A 23,973-nucleotide genomic window follows, 5' to 3' on the forward strand; every position below is an offset into this window, starting at 1 on the left:
TGCTGGCGAAGATTAGCGAATGCGTCCTCAGAAATGTAGTCTTTGCAAAATGTAAGGGTTGTTATGGAGTTCAAGCAGCTCCATTTGTACTGATCCTGGCATTTCGGCAGCATTCACACTGAATGGCATTGGAAATAAATCTAAAGAAGACTTGGCTACGAAAATCACTAAATCTCTCTTCGAACTCACTTCGCAACACGGCTAATTTTATAACATATTCATCAAGAGACGAAGAGTTGGACTCAGCTAGAAGCTGAACATGAGTAAAGTCGTTTTTTGCGAGTTGTGCCTCCCAAAGTTTGAGCTTGGCCAGAAAACTTTGATGTGATCAAACAGAGTGTGAACCAGTTGATCTTTGGATTGTAGCCGCATATTTAGGTCATTCATGTGTAACGAGATATCGGTCACAAAGGCCAAGTATGTCATCCATTTTGGATCGTTAAATTCCGCAATCGGACTGCCCTTGGTTCTTGAACTGCTGTATTTCGCTCCTTAAATCAAAGACGCTTTTAAGAACCTTCTCTCTCTGCTCAACCACCGCACATCACTAAACCACATCGCCATGATCCGCTTCGTAATCTTGGGTCAAAAACTCTTGGAATTGACGATGATTCAATCCTTGCCTTAATAATATTGACGACAGTCACAATAAATTTCACGACATTCTCAAATCCAATAGTTTTCGGCACAAATTCTCTTGGTGGATTAAACAGTGGTAATGGAAGAAATATTTTCCTTCTGGTTCCGATTCTTTCCGTAGCAGCGCAACAAACCCTTCGTTCTTCCCCACCATAGCAGGGGCACCATCAGTTACCATACCCTCGAGGTTGGTTAAGCTGAGATCGAAACGCTGCAGCGTTTTCTTGGCGGCTTCAAGAATATCAGTACCTTTCGTCGTCGCTAGCAGTTCTTCTGTCACATTGAATTGTTGATCAATGCCACAGACAAAGATAGCCAGTTGTGCTGTATCCTTCTCATCTGTGCTCTCATCTAAAGCAAGTGAATATGACGTAAATTCGGACGACGTAAAGTTCCTTCAATGTCATTGGCAAGTTCTTTGACACGTCGTGCTACAGTTACCCCAGACAAACTCGGCTTTTTAAACACTTCCTTATTATTTGGGCGGAGAATATCCCCAGCAGCGATGAGACACTCTTTCACAAACTCGCCGTCCAAGAAGGCTTTTGATTTTTTAGCATTTTTTTCAGCTATTACATAACTTACTTTGAAGCACGCTTCGCTCTTTTATCCCTGCCTTTTAAACGTACTCTGCTGGCATTTTAAATCAATTTGAAACGGTTCACTTTGTCCCTTGAAGGTGATCGAAATTGGACGCATACTTTGTCTGTCGTTTTATATTCTATTTTTTGTGACACTGACACCGACTCAAGACAACTTAAACACACTGGATTATCCTCGATCGGCACAAAAAAGTACACATTAGTCCACTTTTCATTAAAAACCCGACAAGAATCATCACTTGATTTACGCTTTTTACTCGTAGGCGCCATAGTGATGAAAGGTGAACCCAAAATGATCCAAAATGGCCGTGTAGCGGTTATTATCCACTGAATATGTTTCACACTAATGAAAAACGTCTGGCAATAGAAAACCACAATAGGCTATGGCTGACACGACGAACCTGCGTGCGCTTATACACGAATATCACACTGTTCACGATTGACTATGGATTAGATCCTCTTGTATTTATATGAAAATAACGAAGTATCGACAACCTTCGCGATGTATCTGGAAGGCACTAGACAGCGCACTCGAACGAACTACTACTTCAACCATCTACCTGCGACGTTTGTACTAGTACTTAAGTACCGCTTGGCGCTACTTAAGTACTAGTACTTAAGTAGTACAAAGTACTAGTACTTAAATATTAAATAAACATGCTTCTTCAGCCTTATGGCTGAAGAAGCATGTTTATTTAATATTTATTTTTATAGGATTTTATGTAAAGTATCAAATGAACAGCGTTCCTTGTGAATCCGGAAAGCATCTTACAATTCTAAATACCGCAGTATAGCTTAGTGGCCCGCGGGCTTCACTGAAATTATTTTTTTAATTAGTCGCGTTTTAATGTTAAGTAGTTATTTTTCCAAAATGGCCGGCGGGCCACGGCAAGAAGCTCCGCGGGCTACACTACAACGAATGACCGCGGACCATGCGTTGAAGACCCTGCTGTACATCATGAGGTAGGATTAAGCAAGAATCAATTGACTTATTCGGTAGCTATCCTGAAAAACTTGTCATAAAAGCTTCATGGACACAATTTAGAATCTTGATTATGGTACCTTTCATAATTATGCTTTCCTGATAGCTCGGATACAAACTATATTTCTACTCCTCTCGAGAATGATTTTGTATATAACTGTAAAGCTATAAGTATAAATAAACTTATTTAAAAAAATCGAAAAAAAATCTTTTTCATATTATCGGGCTTCAACCAGGAGACATGCCATCTAGGATAGCAACGGAATGAACATCAAGAAGTATCTTAGTTCATATTTATACTAAGATGTACACGTAGCCAAAACCCAAATATGTTCAACGTAGTTTTTATGTTTGAGGGATACTGGAGTAACCGAAGGTAAACCAACTCCACATCCACAGTCTGTAACTATCATCATCTATTCATTGGACATCATCAGATGTCATATGGTCCCTCTGATGCTAGGTGATGTGCCCCACCAGTCATCGCCAGGTGGTCCTGTTGTACAAGAGGTGTTCAAAAAAAAAAAGACCGAACTTTTTAAATAGCTCGCCGACCGACAAAGAGAGTGCGCTGCGGTTATTGAGCGCACCTAGCGGCAGGTTTTGACAACAAACTGCCATTTGTCCCGTTCTGCTATGAGCATTAGTCGTCGAATTACAATCGCTGAAGTGAGCACGTGCACAAGCTGTTCGTCGGATTAGTGATAATGGAAGAGCTTGAAGAACGACGTGTGTGTGTGTGTGTGTGCGCGTGAAATTTTGCTGCAAACTTGGGAAACATTTTACACAGACATTTCAATTGCTTAACTAAGCTTACGGTGGGGGGAGAACTGTATGAGCCTACAGTGTTATGAGTGGTTTAAGCGTCGATGGGTTGGTTGTGATTTTTGATTTGAAAGGCATTGTCCATTATGAATTTGTACTACGTGGTCAGATGGTAAACAAGTAATTGTACCAGGAAGTTTTAGCGCGTTTGAGGGATGTTGTGCCCAGGAAGAGGCCTCAACTATGGGAACACCAGACTTGGATGTTGCACCACGACAATGCGCAGTCATCCGTATTGCAAAACATAGATTTCCGTTGTGCTCTGTCCACCTATTCTTCGGGCGCAGTCCAGCAGACTTTTTCCTGTTTCCCAAACTTAAAACCACTTTGAAAAGACGTCGTTTCCAAACCATATAGGAGATTCAGGAAAATGCGATAAGAGAACTGCGCACCATCACAGAAAATCTGTTCCAGCAAGCATTCCAATAATGGGAGAAACGTGGGGAACGGTTATCGCAGTAGATGGGACTGCTTTGAAGGGGAAAGTGCTTAAAACCTTGTAAAACGAGCAATAAAGTCTTTATAGCAAATTTCTTTTGCTATAAAGACTTTATTTTTGAACACGCCTTGTATTCTTTTCCGGAGGTTTCTCTGAAGATCAGGTATCCAGGCACACCACCCATTTATCTCATTGAGGGTCTTCTCCTTCCTCTTTTCCACTGATTTTATCTTCTGTTCTGGTTTTGAGAAGTACTCCTTCCATCCTTTCAATGTGTCCAAGTATTTCAACTTTTTTTCTGTCACTATCCTTAGAGTCTTAAAGCCATACGATCCTCTCGAGAACCCATCAATTTCTTCACCTTTCCGTATATGATATCGTGAACAGCCTTCTGTAACACTATATCTTAAAAATGGCTGTCCATTTTTCCTATCAGACTTCTTTAAGTTCCAAGTCTCACGTTCATGAGTCCATGTTGACAAAACAGCTGCATCCAGAATCTTCAACCTTGTTCCTGTGAAGATAGATCATCCTTCTAGAATTTAGACAAGTCCCTGACTATCTAAGAATTTGAATTATTCTGAGACGTACTAATTCAAAAGAATCAGAAGACTAAACGAACAATCACATACGGTCTAATCGCCGCTGTGGTCAAAATCTGCTGTTCATTCTATCCACAAATTTCACCACCAACATATAAGAATTGTATTAAATTCGTGTTATTTTTTCCATACTTATTTGTACAGAGACACGTAACAATACAGCCATGTTCAACAATATCAACTTACAGCATTTCTCCCTCTTAAACTTACATAAAATCACTCATTTTATAATCAATTGATGATGGATATTTTCAGAACATATTTTCAAACAGCAAATAAAAAAAACGAACTCCTTATATTTGTGGGAAATGATTCTTCACTACCTTTTTTGTTTACGCTATTTCATGCCCATAATTTTTTTAAACGAATAATGCACCTTTTCCTTTTAAATCATCCTCATTTACCATACATATACATAGGATTATTTATTCAAAGTAGCTAGCTGACTTGTGCATTTGTGTTATTTAATCAAAATATCAGCTACGATAGTAACCAATTGAACACTTCCCTCGACAACATTGTCGTATTTGAATATTTCTACTTTTTGTTGCCAATTATTGTGTTTATCAGCTTCCATTCTTTACTGGATATATGAGTGGGAGGGAATTATGTGACTGGGAATAGCATCCAGCAACCAGTAATGCTAAATTTACATCGTACTACCGCCGTAAACATCCTCTAAACTTTTCACAGTTCTCCATATCAGGCAATTCCTTGCGGTGTAATAAATCAAACTCGCCACCCACTCAAGTAATTCCATTAACCCAGATTAATTTTAAAAACGACTCTAAAGAATCATCTAACAATGAATTAAAGACAACAGCACGATATATTTTAATTATTGAATAGAAACCTACGAAACAATCCAGTCGTTAAAACATTCCTCTACCACCATCGTTAGGCAAACTGGTTTTTGTGTTACAAGAGAACAGAAGTTCCGGAAGCAATGTAGCCGAATCAACGGTAGTTCAAAATCCTGTGCAAAACAAGGTGAGTCACAATCGTTATTAGTTCCTCAATAGGATTTGGAAAAGACCGTAATACGTTTTAGGATACTTTTATTAATTCAAAAAGCAGGGAAAAGATCTGAATGAGTTGATTTCACTTATTTGTTATATGTAGTAATCTTGGATATTCTTTTACTGATGTTAGGAATTCGTGTCTGCGGTTTAATTTTGATAAAAGTTTTCTTTGTTTAGAGTGCATGTTTGTGATCCATAAGTGTGGCCATTACTTTCTAGATTTGTTTTCCTACTTTAACCTTTTTAGAGTTCTTATTTTTGTGATATATGTTTGAAATGAATTCAATTTTTGTCTACATTAGTTTCATTATTAACTTAATATCATATCCTAAGCAGTTGTCCAGGAACTCGTTCGGATACATGATTATCAACACTCTTTTGGTTTTAACTCAGAATATTCGAAGAAAAGGGTCATTACTTTAACTTTAGGAATAAAAATTTTCACATTACAATGTTCAGAATATTTTAATAATTTAAACACAAGTTTTGGAGTTTACTTCTATTGTTTTATATTTTATTCGATCATCTGTAAACGTCAGTTTCACGTGAATCCGATGAATATTGATATAACGAATTTCCCTATCTAAATGCCTCCTATGCCTGTTAATTGCGTGGCTTACATTCTCTTGTCGATTAGTTCGTCTTGAGGAAGTAAACTCTAAGTTTCCGGAAGGCAAACCTGCGCAATTTTTGCATCACAGAAGCAAACCCCATTTACGCTTGATAAGCTTTCTGGCACAGACACCGGTTCGAATTTGTCTTTTAAGTCAAATTGTATTGTCATTGCAGATACAGCTACAGAGAGAGAGGCTCGATTATTCGAGATTAGTCAAAGAGCAGAGGTGTTAAAAAATTATAATTGTGATGCACTGGTGTTCATTTTCAATTAACGCTTTGATGTTTGGTGTATTTCCAGGCACAAACCCTTCAAGCGTAATTAATCACCTTGCAGCATTCCAGATATTAATGAAAACTGTAATATTAGATCTTCCTAAAACGACTTCCCAAAACGTACACTAAAACCTCATGCAGTTACAAATACACTTCTGTAGACTAGAGATGGACCTCTCTGAAAACTCTTCAGTCTCTTCTATAATGACTCCAATTCATTTCGCAGAATTTTGCCATTCTGCACATATCCTGCGACCTCTTTATGATTCTATTCGGTTGATTTGTACTTCCCAGCTTATCGGGGTATGGCGTGCTGTCTATCAATTACGATAACGAGTTCGGTAATTTTGTTATTTCTTCAGTATATATATCAGTCTTATACCAGTGTCTAACTTACTGGTTTTGTTTGTTCCACATCAGGCATTCCAGTTCACTCGAACTGTGTTCTGCTGGTCTGAGATGAGGACTCAATGCAAGTCCGTCAAGTTTTTTCATAGATCATTCGACTCAAAACATACTGCAATAAATCTCTCAATTTTCAAGGAACGTTGTCTTGTTGGATGAAGTATTGCATATTTTTCAGTGTTCATCCTAATACGGTTTAAAACGGAGTCTTCGATTATTTAATTACAGTTTCTATTGTTCTAAATCCATTCATCCAAGCGGATGACTTTGCATACCTGGGGAATCTTCTTAACTGTGCACCCTTTCCGATGGATCATATTCGCTTTATAATCGTACACATTTTCTAGCAAAAGATTTCCAAAAGCTGAGCATTAGCATGTGTTTACTATTCAGTGCTTAAACAGGAATGACTATTAACAATAACACTTAAATTCACATCCTAACCAGTCTGCGTAAGAAACAAACGGAATCTAGTAAAATAATAATAAAAAAAAGCATTTAAAGATTCATTTATCTAATATTAGTACTTTTGAATGACGTAAAAATTAGGCAGTGATTAATGTATTTACTTGGTCATCTTTAATTATGACTTAGTAGAGTTTTCCTCTCTTTTAAACATTTGCAGGAATGACTGTTCAGTTCTTGTGATGCACTCGAACAATGGCATCTGTCAAGCAGTATTCAACGCATGTTTTTGGAAAGTCTTTGATCACTGGTTTATCAGAAATAGTGTCGACCAAAAGTTCATTTCGTAGAGTGATTAGAAGCTTAATCCTCATTGGATGTCTAGTAGGATTCATCTATCAAACGTACACTTTCTTTTCTCTGTATTTCAAGTATCCCACTTACCAGGAGATAAATTTCAGATCATCCGAAGAGCTAGAGTTTCCGGCTATCACGTGGTGTAATAAAAATCCGTAAGTATGAAAGATTATCATAAAGCTTGAAAAATAAATTTATATCTTTATATCTCAATAGTAAGTATTTAATATATTGAGTAATATTATCTCAATAATAAGTACTTGCTCTCCAAATAACGCACATTATTTCTGTGAATAGCTGTCAATACATTAAATTAATAACTTGTAAAATTTTGCTATATTAGTTTCATGGGAAGATAACAGATAAATTATTATACAGGGGATGGGGTATAAGTCACGAACGGGTTTAAAATATGAATAATGTTTTTGATTATTAATTTTTTTCATTTTATTTTTTTTTCAGGTATGATAAGGAAAATTTTGAAAATTAATCATGGAAAAGTTCTCAACCCAACAACGAACCAAAATAGCGCAATTTTCTTTTGAAACCATCATTCGATTATTCTAATTCAAAGATCATATCGCCGCCATTTTAATGTCAGAAATGCTCCCTCGGAAACAATGATTCGTCGCTTGATTGAGTGTGTCCAGCAAGAAGGTTCGGTAGGTGACTTGCCACGATCTTGCCAGGTCACGTTCATCCAGAACACGCGCACACACACACACACACACAGGAAAACATTCAACGAGTGCAGAAGTATTGAAGCAGGTCAAGGAACGTCGATCCGAAGACGTTCTGCCCACCTGGGTGTGGCTCGGACATCACTGCAGCGCATTCGTAATCATTTACGTCTCTTCCTATACAAGATCCAACTGATAAGGAATTCAAAAAACCTATAGATTATCAGCAAATATAAATTTTGATGTTTGCTTTCAACAGTTGGCAACAAAAGAAAACGACTTTATCCTCCATTTGGTTTATGCCCGATGAGGGCTCACTTTCACCTCAGTGGTTTTATAAACAAGCAAAAGAATTTCCAAATCTCAGGTTTTGGGGTTTGGAGAATCCAAAGGTTGTTCAACAACGTGAATTACTCCGCCCTCTCGAGTGCGGTGTAACGTCACAGGGAGTCATGGGCCTTACTTCTTCCAAGATAATAACGACAATGCAGCGATGGTCACTGGTGAGCGATATCGGGCATTATTGAAACTTTTGTTGAAGCCACTGCTCACACCGCTAGAGCCACAACTCCTAAAGCACTTTGGCGAGCGCATAAATTCGCGAAGATCTGCAATTAATTGACCACTTTCCCCAGATCTGCCAGCTCCTTACTTCTTAGTATGGAATTACCTGAAAGAAAAGATGTATGTGAACAAACCCCAGACAATCCAACAGCTGAAGAAAATTGGTGCAGAAATTAGGGCGCTGCAGTCAGAAACATAAACTGCTGTCATAGTGTTGCCGTAGAAATAGCCATTCCTTCTTAACGGATGTGGTTTTCATAATTAATGAAAAATTTCCAGTCGTGTATTTCATTATAATAAAAAAATAATAATACAAATAATTAATAAATAAAAAAGTTATTAAATGCTTAAGCCCCTTCATGACTTATGGGCCACCCTGTATATATTATTTTGGTAGTGTGCTTCAATTGCTTGTTTCGTACATTTCAGGATTCGTAGGATTGCGTACTGTAAAAAGTTCCCTAAGAAGTGTTTCTCTGTAAAAAATCGTAGGCTGTTCTGCAGCAACTACCCCCACTTCTGTGTTGGCGCTAATCTTACGGTAAGTTTAACAGTTAAAGAGGCTCATAGAGCATAATATGCAGTAAGATAAGCGGTTACTACTGACTAATTTCTAGAATCTATGGAATCATGAGTAATTGCTCAGTCTTTTGAAATAAGCAGTAAATGTAGCAACGAATGCTTCCTCTAGGAACCTTTAAAAGCTGAAATCACAAATCAACATTCAAGTTCCATACATCAAACGCAGAGAAGAGCGTAGTTCTTCTTCTTCAATAAATCCATTGTTTTCCTAAAGCGCTTTTTCATGGTCTTTCCACTTTTAATAGTCTTTCTATTCGTTTCGAATTTATTTTATCTTACCAGAGATTCTGGAGGGGCAGTCTATATCTATAATGCGAGAAACCATTATAAGGGATGTTCAAAGGATGATAAGTTGGATGGTCTCATATAAAATTCTTCTTCTTCTTCTTCCTTTCTACGCTTATAGGCCAAGTGACCTGTTCCGGACTCAATTCCATCTTTTTAAGGGTCTGTCTCCTTTCCATCGAGTACCTACTGGGTGGTAATTTAGAATTTGCTTAGGTATTCTGCTTCTGTTCATTCTTAGTATGTGTTCTTTCCATTTTTCTCTATAGCAGATAACTGTTTCATTTAGGGAGGTTGCCATTCCAAGGTTTTTCTGATTTCGCTGCATTTCATTTTATCCATTATTGTGACTCCTTCAGTTCTGCGCAGAAATTTCATTTCGGATGATTCAATTCTTCTTTCATATGCTTTATTTATTGTCCATAACTAAACCAACCTTACTTTATGGCAGTGAGATATGGACAATAAATATTGTAAATTCTCATTCGTGTGTGTTTCTGTATATAATTGGGTTTAAAAATTTTATTTATAATGCCTGTTACTTTTAAAAAGTTTGATATCTTTGGTTCTATATCAGCTTCATTTTCATATGACACTGTGCAACCTAAACATTTGAATGTATTTACTTGCTCTATTATTTTGTTGTTTATTACTATTTTGATTCTTAATGGATTAGCACCTTTGAAGGCCATGACATGAAGGTCATTAAAATTGACAGGTTTCATTCTCCACCACAAAAACCATTGATCGAACAATGCAGTCTAAAAGAGTAGCAGGAGTATTCCCAGAATCTCAAAGTTATATCGACTGCTCCAGCATGAGGATTTCATGACATGGTTTACGAGATCAAGGTGACCAGAGCAGAAAAAGCAGCAACAACAACAAAACATTTTTTCCCCTTTCATATTTTTTGTTTTACTTTTGATAAGAATTCAGAAATATTTTAGCAGCTCGTAGTGAGCAAATCATGATTATCGATTCTATGCAAAATTAAATTGTAATGAAATTTATCTCAGTTTTTGGTTATCTACAATTCATTAAAAAATTAAAGAAACCCAGTAAATCGAGATAAGGATATGTTAAGTATTATATATTATTTATTTATTTTTCTGTAGTCCGGCAATCTGGCTCTACAGACCAAACAGGGAACGTTTTGAAGCCACTTCACACCTCCAAATAACAGGGGTGTTTTGTTACATCGGGCAGTGAAAATCATAGAGGACTTTGATTAAGAAACTATTAATAATGAATAAAACTCCTTGCAAATCCCTACTTAGAGGATATGAGATTATATTTTCTGATTTTATTGTAGATTACGCAGTTAATATTACGCTGGTCTACATCGCTTTTTATCAATGAATAAATGTTAAGTGACTGCGTCGAAGTTTATTAATAAAAGATGTTGAATCAGAAAAAGGAAAAGCTCCTACTTCGATTTCAAGAAGGTAAAATATTCCTTGATATAGAAAAAAACTCACTGATTCAACCTTTAAGTGATAGGTTTTACCAGAGAGAGAGAGAGAGAGATGTTTTGTAATCTTAATAAAATCAGTAAACAGTTACTTCGTAAATAACCCTTTGATGTCTGTTAGAGGTCATTGGGTTGTTAGTAAAACAATAACAATTTTTAAACACGAATGAATAAAGATGAAATGATTAACTAGCTTTTATTTATTTCTCAGCTTAAGTTTCCTGTAAAATGGGACAGGGAGGACCTCAGATATGAAGATTTTGAAGAGCTGGGTCATGGAGCTGAGAGCTTTTACGATTACTCAGAAAAACGCTTCAGTTGTGATTTCTACAAAGCAAATGATCAGAAATTTAACTGTACGTAAGTAATGCCATTTTGTGTCGTAAGCGCCTTTCGTCTTTCTTTCTAATTCTAATGCTAAACTACATTACTGAAATGGAAAACACACAAATAAAACTATCCTGAGAGGGAATACAGCTGATAAGTGCATCTCGCGACCTTTAATTCAAACAGATACATAAATAATTTTAGTTCCGATGTCATTTTTTGTAAATGCAAAGTTAAAAATCCAAATTACAAAAATCTCAAAAAAAAAAAAAAAAGAAAAAAAAGTGAGGTAAATTCTTAGAGAAATGGTATTTGGAAACAAGAAAACAACCATTTCTGCCGATATACACAAGCACCTTAATATAAGCACACTTAGAACATACTTTTATGCGTTACATTACTTCTCCGTTTTAATGCAAATTCTATATTCGTGTCTATTCTAGGGACTACATAAGTGATCAGATGGTGTTTTCACCATACGATGAGACATCTCATAAATGTGTTTCTCTGTTTTACCAAATAGACAGCCCCACTAAGGAAAAGCTCCTACTTCGATTTCAAGAAGGTAAAATATTCCTTGATATAGAAAAAAACTCAGTGATTTTAAATGTTCAAACGGTTATAACTAAAAAAATCCTTCAAATATGTATTTTTTTAAAAAAAATAATGTGCATTATTTTATGAAACAAAAGTACACTACTACCCTACACTGCACGAGTGTATGCTTTTGCAACAAGTGCTGTTATCCATGCAGCGAAATATACAGATCAACCCTTTTTATTAGGAACACCTCCCCATTTAGGAAAGCGATTGGTGATCCTAATAAAGTGGTCACTCAGTATAGTATCCTTGTATAGTCAATTGTCGTTCATTATCAAAAGAAATGAACACGGAACTCCTACTGGCTTATTCATTGTAGACTCAGCTTATTTACTGTCACTTGTAATATAATTTTGCATTATTACTAATTCTTAAAGCCATACGGCTTCATTTCGGCGATGTAAAATTACATAAGAAAAGTGGATATTAAGGAAATTTGATGTTTACGATTACAGACTTAAAATGTATTGTGTCATCTCAATTTTCTCTTTCAGTGGCACTCTTGCAGTGGCTCTTTCTTTAATAATTACTTTCAGACACCCACCGAGAGTTCACTTACGAAAAATACATTTCTAACATTTGATTTCCTTACCACTGATAAGATATTATAAGTCCTTTTTAGGACTTCCAGGGTAACAAATGGCAATGCTGTAGCCAATGAAGTTTTAACTCAGGCTCGGCTATTGCCGTTACCCAGCCATGACTAGAGCTTTTTAGCTCAATACCACTCCATCCACACAGATCTTCTTCATTCAGATGACGGGATAAAGAGTCAAGGACTCAGTCCATCGCCCAGTTCTTATAAGAACTTACCACTGATGAGAGTGTTTGCTCTGTTAAGGTTTTTGCCTGGTCTTTGAAGAGAACCAACAGTTTGAAACAGCTATCAGCTAGTGAAATCTTAAAAATGTGCTAATGTTTTTTATCTTAAAAATCCTAAAAATGTGCGTGTTCTTTTAAGCAGTGCAAGCTATCCCAACTACGATGCTGAGGATTGTATTCTCGTAAGCTCTCAGATTAACTTTTATGAAACTTTCATAAGTTCTACAAACGTCTGGCTTTGAAATAATGTTGGATCTTTAATATCCACCTTTCCTATATAATTTCGCATTATTTATAAATATTTTATATAAACTTTCCACTAAAATGTACAATTTAAATCAGAACTAAGAAGATACCATACATTTTAAGAGAGGGATCCTAAACATCAAGTTTCATTAAATTTCCTCTAGCTTAGCCACATGTTGCATTAAGATAATAGGTGATTTATCATTAGGAAACAATTTTAAATTGAATCCAAAATTTCCGAAAATAATATCATTATAACCTCTTTTCGAGTTTGTCTCTCTTTTGTCATGAACAGTCAGGATCAAGAAATATATAAAACGCTAATAAAAAAAAATGCAAAAATAGGGGAAGGCTGCTAAGTACAGCAGTATATCGAATATCTCATGGCGAAGGTGGAGCAAGCTCGGATGCTATTCAATCAAACAATTGCCGAATACATAACCAAGCAGCACACAATGCAGTTTTATGAAAGTATGTGTTGATAGATTTTGTATAATTAATTCTCTCTCTCTCTCTCTCTCTCTCTTTTTATCTATTTCAGACAAACAAATATTTTTAATCATGAAGATACAATTCTTCGCATATGAATATTTCTATTCTGAATGGGAAGTTGGAGGTTTTATTCACGTCCATTCTCCAATCTCACCTCCATCGCCTTTCACAGAAGGAAGCTTAATTTTACCTGGAAAAAGGTATCATGTGGATATCTCAGTGGTAAGTCGATCTTATTCTTATTGTATGCATGCGGAGTAGGTGGTAGGGGAGATGGGAAAATGAAACGTTCGCTTAAGAAAATATCATACTATGTGTTTTCTTTTCAATATAAACTTTCCTTTTTTGATATTTTAGTACATGACTTAGTATTAAGATTTCTTTTTGCAGATAAGAGAGAAACTGCTGCCGGCTCCATATCAAACCAACTGCACGGACTACTTGGCTGAGTGGAAAGCAAATAATGGATCTGGACCTCTGACAACAAAAGTAAATATTTTTATTTTTATTTATTTATTATATTTTGTGTGTTTACGATCACTGCTGCAATGGATAGGAATAGCTAGATTTACTACTGATATGTGGGGTAACCGCGATGGATAACTCTCCAGTTATTCGTTAAAAATAAGGCATTTTTATTGCTTGAATAAATAACATAATGGTAATGTCTTTCATTAGATTGTTGAATTTAATTTCTGCTCTGATGTGTTCCCAATGGTGTTAAAAGAGAAGAAAATAGTTCCAATTGGTAAAGGAGACTCTGAGACAGAAGTTTCAAATTATCGAACCTATGAGCCTGTCCGATGTGATGGTTAGGGTACTGGAGAAGTTGGATGAAAGCGATATTAAGGAATATGATATAATATGGGGAAAGAGTATGCCTTTGTGAAGTATTAAATCATTACTCAGTAATTTATTCACTTTTTTTGATAAAGCGAGAGCTGAGTTGATAAGGGAAATGGCTACACGACGATACTATGATTTCGTAGAAATAACTCACATGTTTTCACAACTGACAAACTGGTGAGGACGTTATAAGGGTTGCTAATGGATACAGATCAAAGAGTAATTAATTTATGGCGGAGTAGAGTCCAGGAGAAGGCGTGTTACTAGTGGTGTGCCACAAGTGTAATCTGTCAACTGCTATTTAACTTGTACATTAACGATGCCGGAAATGATCTGAAGGGTAATAACCAGTTGTTTGTTGATGTAAATGGAAAAAGCAATAGTTAATAAGGATGAATTAGATATCCTTCATGGTGATTTAAATAGACTGATAGTGTGAGTCTGGAAGAATGACTATCAGTTTAATGCGAGATCATTTTGCAAAAGCAAAACGATCTCTTAAATTTAACTCAAAATAGCTAAACTTCCTCATAGGATTATATAGAAAGAGCAAGCTAAGAAGAAATTAAGGATATTATTATATCTTTTTATGGCTTATAAAGGTCTTATCTAGACTACTGTGCACAGATCCGGTTACCTGGTATTTTTGGGGATGTGGATGAGATCGAGAGGATCCAAATACGATTGACCAAGAGGATGGCAGGTTTGTGGAATGTCCCATAGTGGAAAGTAATCTTTAAATAATTTTAGCTTCATTTGGCACAAGTAAGTATGAATGGACAGTGGGATATTGAGGTTGTAATGGCAAACTATAAACATAGAAATTAATATTTTCGTCGTTATTGTTTTATTAAATACATTACAGTTAAGACTTATATTATTATATTAGTGTAATATAATAATACTTTAGAATAATTCCAAAAAGTAGTTTTAACATTCATATCAGAATATTTTAATATTTTAGCATAACAGAATATTCGAAATAACCGACACGAGGAATATTTGTACCCCCTTAATGTCCAGGAAAGATCGATTGTTTTTCCTCCTCTAAAAGGCACTAATCAGAAAACTTGCATTGACTTTTATATAAAATTATGAAGTTGATATTTGGATTATAAAAAGCACAATTCCTTGGATGTAATTGGATTGCTAGGCAAAATGAGCAAAGAACGTTAGCATGAATACAGACATTATTAGAGTAACAGGAATAGAAAATATTAATTTAATTTTATTATTTTTAGGAATGCTTCTATAGCTGTCAAGTAGAAGACAAAAAGGCCAGAGTCTGTCGCATTCCTCCTAGGTACTATCCCTATACGACAAAGCGTGGAAATTGTAAGTTACATTGACTGTTCATACTTGTATATTTTATTTCACGTATTATCTTGCGCAGTTTTATATTTAACTTCTTTAAGTGTGTGGTATTAGCAGAGCGCGCTGTCCGCAGATACAGGGATAATTCATGTAAGTCGTCTATTTGCTATACAGACAGCATGGATCTGCAAGTCTTATTTGTGAAGAGGATGGGCACAACTCAGCAGAAAAGACTGATAACCGGGATATACTTGAACTATATGAATTCCATCCTTCGCAGAGAGCTTTCTCCCCCCCCCCCCAAGAATGGTGTGAAGTACAAGAGAGAGATGCAAGTATTTAACTCATACGAGTTAAGTACTTGCAAATATTAGACAATACGAGTGGTAAAGGTTAGGATTACGAGATGATGGAAGTTTTCTGCTGTATTTTTACCTACGGATGACTAACGTAATCAACAGTCAGAGGTCAAGCTTGCGCTGAAGGATAAGGGTGGATTCCGGCCACTTCCTATGTCTGTAAGTTAGTCAGGGTTAAAAGAGCTCGGTATACTTCATTTTTTGAATTAAAGATGTGGAAGAATTTACATATTTATTTAATTCCTAATATCGTTTTTTTGACATATGGCTTGAAATTCTAAAGTAAAAATAAATGGCCCGAGTCCTTTTCATTTCTCCAAATTAGAGTAGTCGGTACTCTTGTTTCACCCTTACTACTTGGAGATGGATAGGCAGTGTTTTCTCTTACCCTTGGCTGAGATGAGTACATTCTCACAGCCTAGACGATAAGAGACGGCACTTTCTCTTTCTAAGTGATATTTATTTGTATCCATTTATACTGTACATATCGATACCCATTTGTTCTATTGTCGATTCGATAAGTTGTAGAATACAGAAGCATTTCTTCTTGTGCCAAAGAAGATATTCCACCTGATTAGTCACAAAATAAAATTTTCAAATAATAATTATTTCCAATTTTAAGAATTAAGAAACTGAATTTTAAGAATTGTCGATCCACTGCTGGATGAAGTCCTTTCCAAGATTACTCCAAAACTGACTGTCCATGGCTCTCCTTTTCCATGTCACTCCTGCAAATCTGATGATATCATCAATCCACCGTGATTTAGGTCGGCATCCTAGTCGCTGTTCCTCTCGTGGGATCCAATCCACCTCTTTTGTCCATTTCTGATCTTCTTTTCGAGCAATATGCCCAGCCCATTGCCATTTCAGATGTTTCACTCTTCCTCTGATGTCAGGGACTTTGGTTTGATTTATTATCCACGTATTCCTTTTGTGATCCAGTCTTGTGATACCAAGCATACTTCTTTCCATACTAAATTGTATTGCTTTTAATTTTTGAATTTCCTTTGAATTCAGTGTCCATGTTTCACAGCCATATGTTAGTACAGGAAAATTACACTAGTTAAAAACTTTTCTCTTCAGATATAATGGTAGTTGGCTTTTGAATATTGAATGTAATTTTCCAAATGCTTTCCACCCAAGCATCGTGCGCCTTTTAATTTCATCCACGATATTTTGTTCCATTGATATCTGTTGTCCTAAGTATATATAATGATCTACTTGTTTAATTTCATCATTCTTGATTTTTTTATTTCTGGTTGGACATAGCTATTGAACATAACTTGGGTCGTTTTTAGGTTTATCATTACACCTGCTCTTCTGCTAGCAATTTGGAGCTCATGGATACGAGTCTGTATTCATGTGCAGTTGAAGTAAAAATAACTATGTCATCTCCCAAGCGTAAATGGCTTAATATATCTTCCATTTATCTTCGGACCTTTCCCTTCCCAATCAAGAAGTTTGAATATTTCTTCTAGGCACACTGTGAATAATTTTGGAGATATTGTGTAACCATGTCTTATACCTCTCTGTATTCCCACAGTAGAGATGTTTGCATTGAAATGAATTGATGCTGTGGCATTGGTGTATGCTGATTTGATGGTTCTGATGTAGGGCTCTTTGACTTGTTTGACTTGTGGTTTCGTAATGCTTTAAATATTGCACCAGTTTTAAGTGAATCAAAGGCTTTCTCATAGTCTATAAAACCAAGACATAGTGATAATTGATATTCATTACTCAGTTCAATAATCTGCTGTACAACTTGAATATTGTCCATTGTACTAAAGCCCCTTCGAAAGCCTGCCTGTTCCTTTGGTTGTGTTAGATTAAGAGTCGCACAAAGCCTATGAGCTAAGACTTTTGTAAACACTTTGTAAACCACTGATAGGTCGGTAGTTCAAGTCTTATCTCACCTTTGTTATGTATCAGCATTAGGGTTACCTTCTTCCATGTTGTTGGTATATCATTTTACTTCAGACATAAATTAATAGTTTTGCTAAGAGTTTGTAGGTTATTTCTCCACCTGTGTTTAGAACTTCAGCTATAACTCCATCCTCACCTGCAGCTTTCCCGTTTTGGATGCTTTGGATGCTCTGCATAACTTCTTCTGGTAGAATCTGTGGTACTTCAATTGTGTCGTAGTTGTCTTCTTCTTCATTTAATTCATCATCCTGGTATAATATTGAGAAGAATTCTTCAATAATTTTTGCTATAGCATATATCTATCTCTGGTGATGGTCTCGTCTTGTAGTTTGACAACAACCATCTGTTTGCTGTTCATCAATTGCCGTTTGGCTTTTTGGGACTAAGGTTCTTTTCAATTGTTTGTTGTATGAATTTACAATTGATTTTTCTTATTTCTTCTGTGATACATTTTCTGATTGTCTTGCACAATTCATTGTATTCAATTTTATTCTGTAGGTTAATTGATTGTTTCATTTCTCTTCGTTTCTTCATAAGCTGTTTTGTTTCTTAAGAGATTTTGTCTTGTTTCTGTTCTGTGGTACCAGCTATTTCAAATGAGCATTGTAAAAGGTTTTGGATTATAATGTCATTACTTTATGATAAGTCAGCATTGTCATCTATAATAAGATGTTTAAATCTATTGTTTAGTTCCTGTTGGAATATATCTATTTTTAATCTTGGGTTTGTGTGCATCTATGTTTTGCTTTGATCTTCGAAACTTTTCTTCTTTCTTTTTGGCAGTTTATTTGGATTTTACTGCGTGCCATACGATGGTCACTTCCAACGTTGAAGGTGTTTATAACAGAGCAGTCTTGAAAGATGTTTTTCTTATTGCTGAGGATAAAGTCAATTTTACTAGTTTTTCCATTTGGACTTTTCCATGCCCACTTTCTGTTTTTTTTATCTTGATAAAGGAATTCATGATATACAGGTTTTCTTTTTCTGCAAATTCTATTAACCTTGCTCCTCTCTCATCTCTCATGCCATATCCAAAATTTCCCATTGATCTTTCAACTGGATATTGAATACCAATTCTAGCATTAAAGTCTCCCATTACAATTCTGAAATGATGTTTTCCTTTATTGTAAAGTTGAGATACATCATGATAGAAGACTTCAATTTCTTCGTCAGTATGACTTACTCTGTCTTATTATGACTTATTATTGGTGCATAGACTTGGATGATCCTAAGAGTGTATCTTTTCGAGATTTGAACAACAATACTTGCTATTCGATCGGATATACTGTCAAATTCCATTATGTTGTTCTTCAGTTTTTTTGTTGATCACGAATCCAACTCCACTGATTCTTTCCTTATCTTGGCATCTATAATATAATATGTCTCCATTTTTTAGTCGAAGAATTTCTTCACCATTACAGTCCAAGAATGTCCCATTTTAATCGCTTTAGCTCTTCAGTTAATTTAGTTAGCCGGGCTTCACTGCTCAGAGTCCTACAGTTTAATGTTCCAAGGTCTAGTTTCCAGGTAAGAAGATCATGGAAGCATGATCTGTTTACCTGGGGATTCTTAGCACCCACTGCCTTCATGTTTAACTGCTTGCTGCCGTAGGTGGCAACAATCCGACCTCCGAGGAATTAGGGCCATTTTATTTCTGTCGGATTAATCTTGAAAAAAAAAAAATATATATGTGAAAAGTTTTTTACCTTGGGTGTATTATACATTAAAGATACCAAGAAATTTTATACTTGCTTTTAATCCTTATCCCAAGTAAGCAAAAACAAAGTTTTCCGCGTGAAATATATTCACTTCTGAGCTACGTGTATATAGAGGCTGATGACTTCATATCACTTGCCTAAGTATGTATCCCATAATTCAACCCCCCCCCCCCCTTTCAGGCGTGTATAATGCAATGCACAATGGAAAGGACCATTATCCAGACCGGTTTCGACCTTAATTGAGGTCTCTTCAGTGTGAGCCAAGGTTGAATGAATGCAGAAGTATATATCTCATATACATTTTGCCTACTTGTATATATCTCATATACAAGTAGGCAAAATGTGCTTGATCTTAATAAAAATCTGTTGATGAGAGAGAGAGAGAGATGTAGGGATAAGGGTTACTTGGGATAAAGATTAAAACGAAGTATAAAATTTCTTGGTATCTTCACGTATAATATACCAAAGATAAAAAAAAAACTTTCTATATCTTTCTCTCATCGACAGATTTTTATTAAGAAAGTCAAGCACCTTTTGTCTACTTGTATATGAGATATATATGACTTCTGCATTAATTCACCCTTGGTATCTCTCCCGGGTATGGCTCCCACTGATGTACTTTTGTGCAGCGGGGTCCCTTTCCTTGAGGTATGAGAGGCTCTGCTTGTGGTAGGAGGTTTTCGCCTGTATCTGAGTGGGGCCACCGCTGAGATTATGGCTCTGTCTGGTGGTGAGATGAGCCTGACACTGGGTAGAGCCAATGCTGAGTAGTTCTTCTTGATGACGGGGTGAGCCTGTCGCTGAGTGGAAAAACGCTGAGTTGGACGATCCTTCGGTGACTCGTAGGGAGTGGTCTTGGGGATCGCCTAATTTTTAGAGGTCTTTACTTAAATACACCTCAATAAAGATCGAAACCGATCTGGGTAGCGGCCCTTCCTATTATGCATTGCATTATACACGCCTGAAAGGTGGGGTGCTTTGCATTATGGGATACATACTAAGACAAGTGATATGAAGTCATCAGCTCTATATACAAGTAGCTCAGACGTGAATATATTTCACCCGTAAAACTTTGTTTTGGCTTATTTGTGATAAGGATTAAAACCAAGTATAAAATTCCTTGGTATCTTTAACACTCGCTCATATATATATTATCTAGATGTCGCTAGGTGGCCTAGGCATTGCACGTGCGTTCATACCGCTCCTGCCTTCCCCCACCTATACGTTTATCCGCAAGGAAGGACTTAGTTTTTTATATAGGTATATTCTCCAATCTGAGAGTAATCTACTCATACTAGTCGTGTACGCGTAAGTGTAGTGATTTATGCCAGTTTTCTTCTTCTGGTGTACGAGTTCATATATATATTCAATTTCGACGCCATAATTCCTTCTCCGACACCTGCACTACTCACCTGAGCTTATAGCCGGCGAAGAATTACCCGCCATGGCAACTGCACATTCATGTACTACAAGGATTTAGCAATTCAAAGACCCCCCTAGGACTTCGGACCTGGAAGGAAGAGCAAAGGTCACCGGAGCTATGGACATGGAAAACAGGTCAGTCAATTCAAAATCTTACGCTAATGTTGTATTTAATGGAAATATCCTATCGTCTCAAAAAAACACTGATCTCACACACAAATGCCATATCAGCCAGCAGCAAACTGATTAACGCAAAAATAACTACCACTGTCACCAACGTCATTTCCCGAGAAAATGGAATTGTTATTTTCGCCACCAAAGAAAACATCCCATTAGAAGATTATCTGATGGCGATCGCCAAAATTGTACCTCCAAAAAATATTTACTGACACTTCCCGCGAAGCTGGTACTGTGCAGGTATATTTTAGCCACATCTCATGGGTACAAAACGTACTGCAAAAAGGCGTAGATATCCGGCCACGACAAAAGTAACAGTATCAAATGTTCCCACTGAAATTCCTCATCAACTCATCAGATCCATGTTATCAAGATACGGTTCTGTCACAGAAAAAATACGCACATTGTCAGCAGCCACGAAGAAGCCCGAATTTACCCATGTTAAAAGCTTTCTAAGACAGGCATCAATGTACTTTCCCAACAGCGACGCACTACACGACCTCCCAAAATTAATCAACACGGACATAAATGGAATAACCTACACTTTCTACTTATCTTCCTCATCACAGTGCTTCTTCTGTCATGAAAATGGTCACATTAGGAAACAATGTCCCTATAATACCAACAGTTCATCAACAAACATCCCAGCCCAGAATAATAAACCAGTTGAACAGAAAAAAATCGTACAGAAAAAAAAAATCAAAAGCATAGGAAAAAGTAAACCAAAAATTCTCTCCCCATCACGAACTTCAGAGGAAAGAAAATCCCGAACTGGAAAAGACAACGCTCATGTCGCTGTTGACCTCCTGCCAAGTAATGAGATCCAAGGCTCTGATAACGAAGCCTCACAGCACGAAAACACGGATCCTCCCAACAGAGACGACAAGGACGAACTAATTAAAAGCAATCACCAGACCCAGCAACCAGAATCACCAACCCAGCCTCCAACTAATTCAAAATCTCACCCTATAGAAGAAACTACACAAAATGGCCTTTCATCACCTGCAGCCAGCCAAGGAGAAACAGCGTTCCCAGACGATGAGGAAACTGTACTTCCACATGACGACCTAGAAGAAGAGGAAGCTTAGGGCGAACTTCCCCACACTGAGGGTCCCCTAACCATGAAGCAGCTGTCATCCTTCATACAGAAAGTGCGAGGCTCTCCTCACAAACTAACTATAGCCCTTAAATACACCACAAGAATCCCGGAACTAATATCTCAACTTCAGAACCTACACTCGAAACTGAAATGTAAAAAGAGCAGAGCAGAGGTTAAAAGGAGTAAGCGAATCTACTACCTAATTAATGGGCTGCAAACACTGTACCAGGACCAATATTAGATTAAACTTACAATCAAACTTTCATAAATCATAATGTCTATAAGCCTTTTCTCTCTCTCAATGCAAGAGGATGTGCCTCTGCTCTACGCAATAGAATAGTCTTTGACCAGGTACAAAAATATCATATAGACATAATACTTCTGCAAGAAACAAACATCAGCTCCTCATCCAGTTTATCCAGAAGATGGACAGAGTGGTCTTATGACTTACAGCACTCTGCAACCAAACAAACCATGGAGCAGGAGTTAACTTAGGTGTACATCATAGATCTCCCTGCAAACTAAAAGTGATTGCTGATATACCAGAATATGCCTTGTATGCTCACATAATAACACCCAACCATAATACCCTACATGTGTTCAACATCTATATACCACATCAGGATGCTCTGGCATCAGAAATCCTGGATTTCGTTCACAACTATCTTTCTAGTATAGAACAAGAATATATCATAATAGCTGGAGACTTTATTGCACTCTTTACCAAGAAAAAGACAGACTTCAGTCTGCTGAACATCGTAGCCAATTAATAAACAAACTTCAAACACTGGTAAACGATAATGAACTCATCGACATCTTTCGGCATCAACATCCTGATAAGAAATCCTACACATGGAGGTCAGCAATCACAGCGACAAATAGGCCACTCTACCAAGCACGACTGGACAGATACTACATTTCCAAACACACCTTGCCTCTAGTTAGAAACATCTCACACATCCCTTCCTACATTTCAGCTGCAACTTTCATTATCTTTGGAAGCATCCAAATCAGGAAGTGCCAAATGGATCTTCAACAATACTCTCCTGAAAGATCTAGCTTATATAATAAACACGGGCTTTAATAACCAACCTCACTCACTCGAAAGTGGATACAGAACCAATGAAAACATGGTGGCCCCACTTAAAATCACGAATAAAATCCTTTACGCAGATCTACAGTCACCAGAAAAATCAACAGAGGAACATTAGAATCCGACAACTTGAAGAACAGCTCAAGTAAGAAAGTAAAATCCCAGAAGAAAGCCCTGAACATCATTCTGCTTTCCAAGCCATGCAAAGAGAGGCAGAATTATCGCCAAAAGGTGCCCTACTTAGATCGCGGTATACACAAATAAATCTTTCAGATGCCCCTACAAAATATTTTTTATCTTTGGAAAAGAAAATGCCAGGCAGCAAACTTCATCTCTGCTATCAGACTTCAAGATGACAGCATCACAGAAGATCCAAGTAAAATCACCTCTGAAATCTACAAGACTACAAGAATGAATACAGCACTGCAGGAACATCCCATCATGCCATTCACGAAATACTAAAAGAAACAAACAAATCTCTGCAACAGATCGGAACCACTTAGAAAACAAAATCCCGCTAGATGAACTGAAAACCGCATGCACATTTTTGCCAAAGAACAAATCTCCTGGCCTTGATGGTCTCACGTCAGAGTTTTTCCAAGTCTTCTGGAATCAACTCGGACCACTTCTGAAAACACTGCAAGAAGCCTACATCAATGGCCTCCCACAATCCGTCACGACTCAGCAGCACGATTGATACCAAAGAAGGGAGACCACACCGATATCCGAAACTGCCGTCCAATCTCCCTAATTAATACCGATTGCAAAATCATTTCCAAAGTTA

This window comes from Typopeltis vanoorti, chromosome 17, assembly GCF_054136105.1.
Source record: "Typopeltis vanoorti isolate ZY-2024b chromosome 17, IOZ_Tvanoo_1.0, whole genome shotgun sequence".
Lineage (NCBI taxonomy): Eukaryota > Metazoa > Arthropoda > Arachnida > Uropygi > Thelyphonidae > Typopeltis > Typopeltis vanoorti.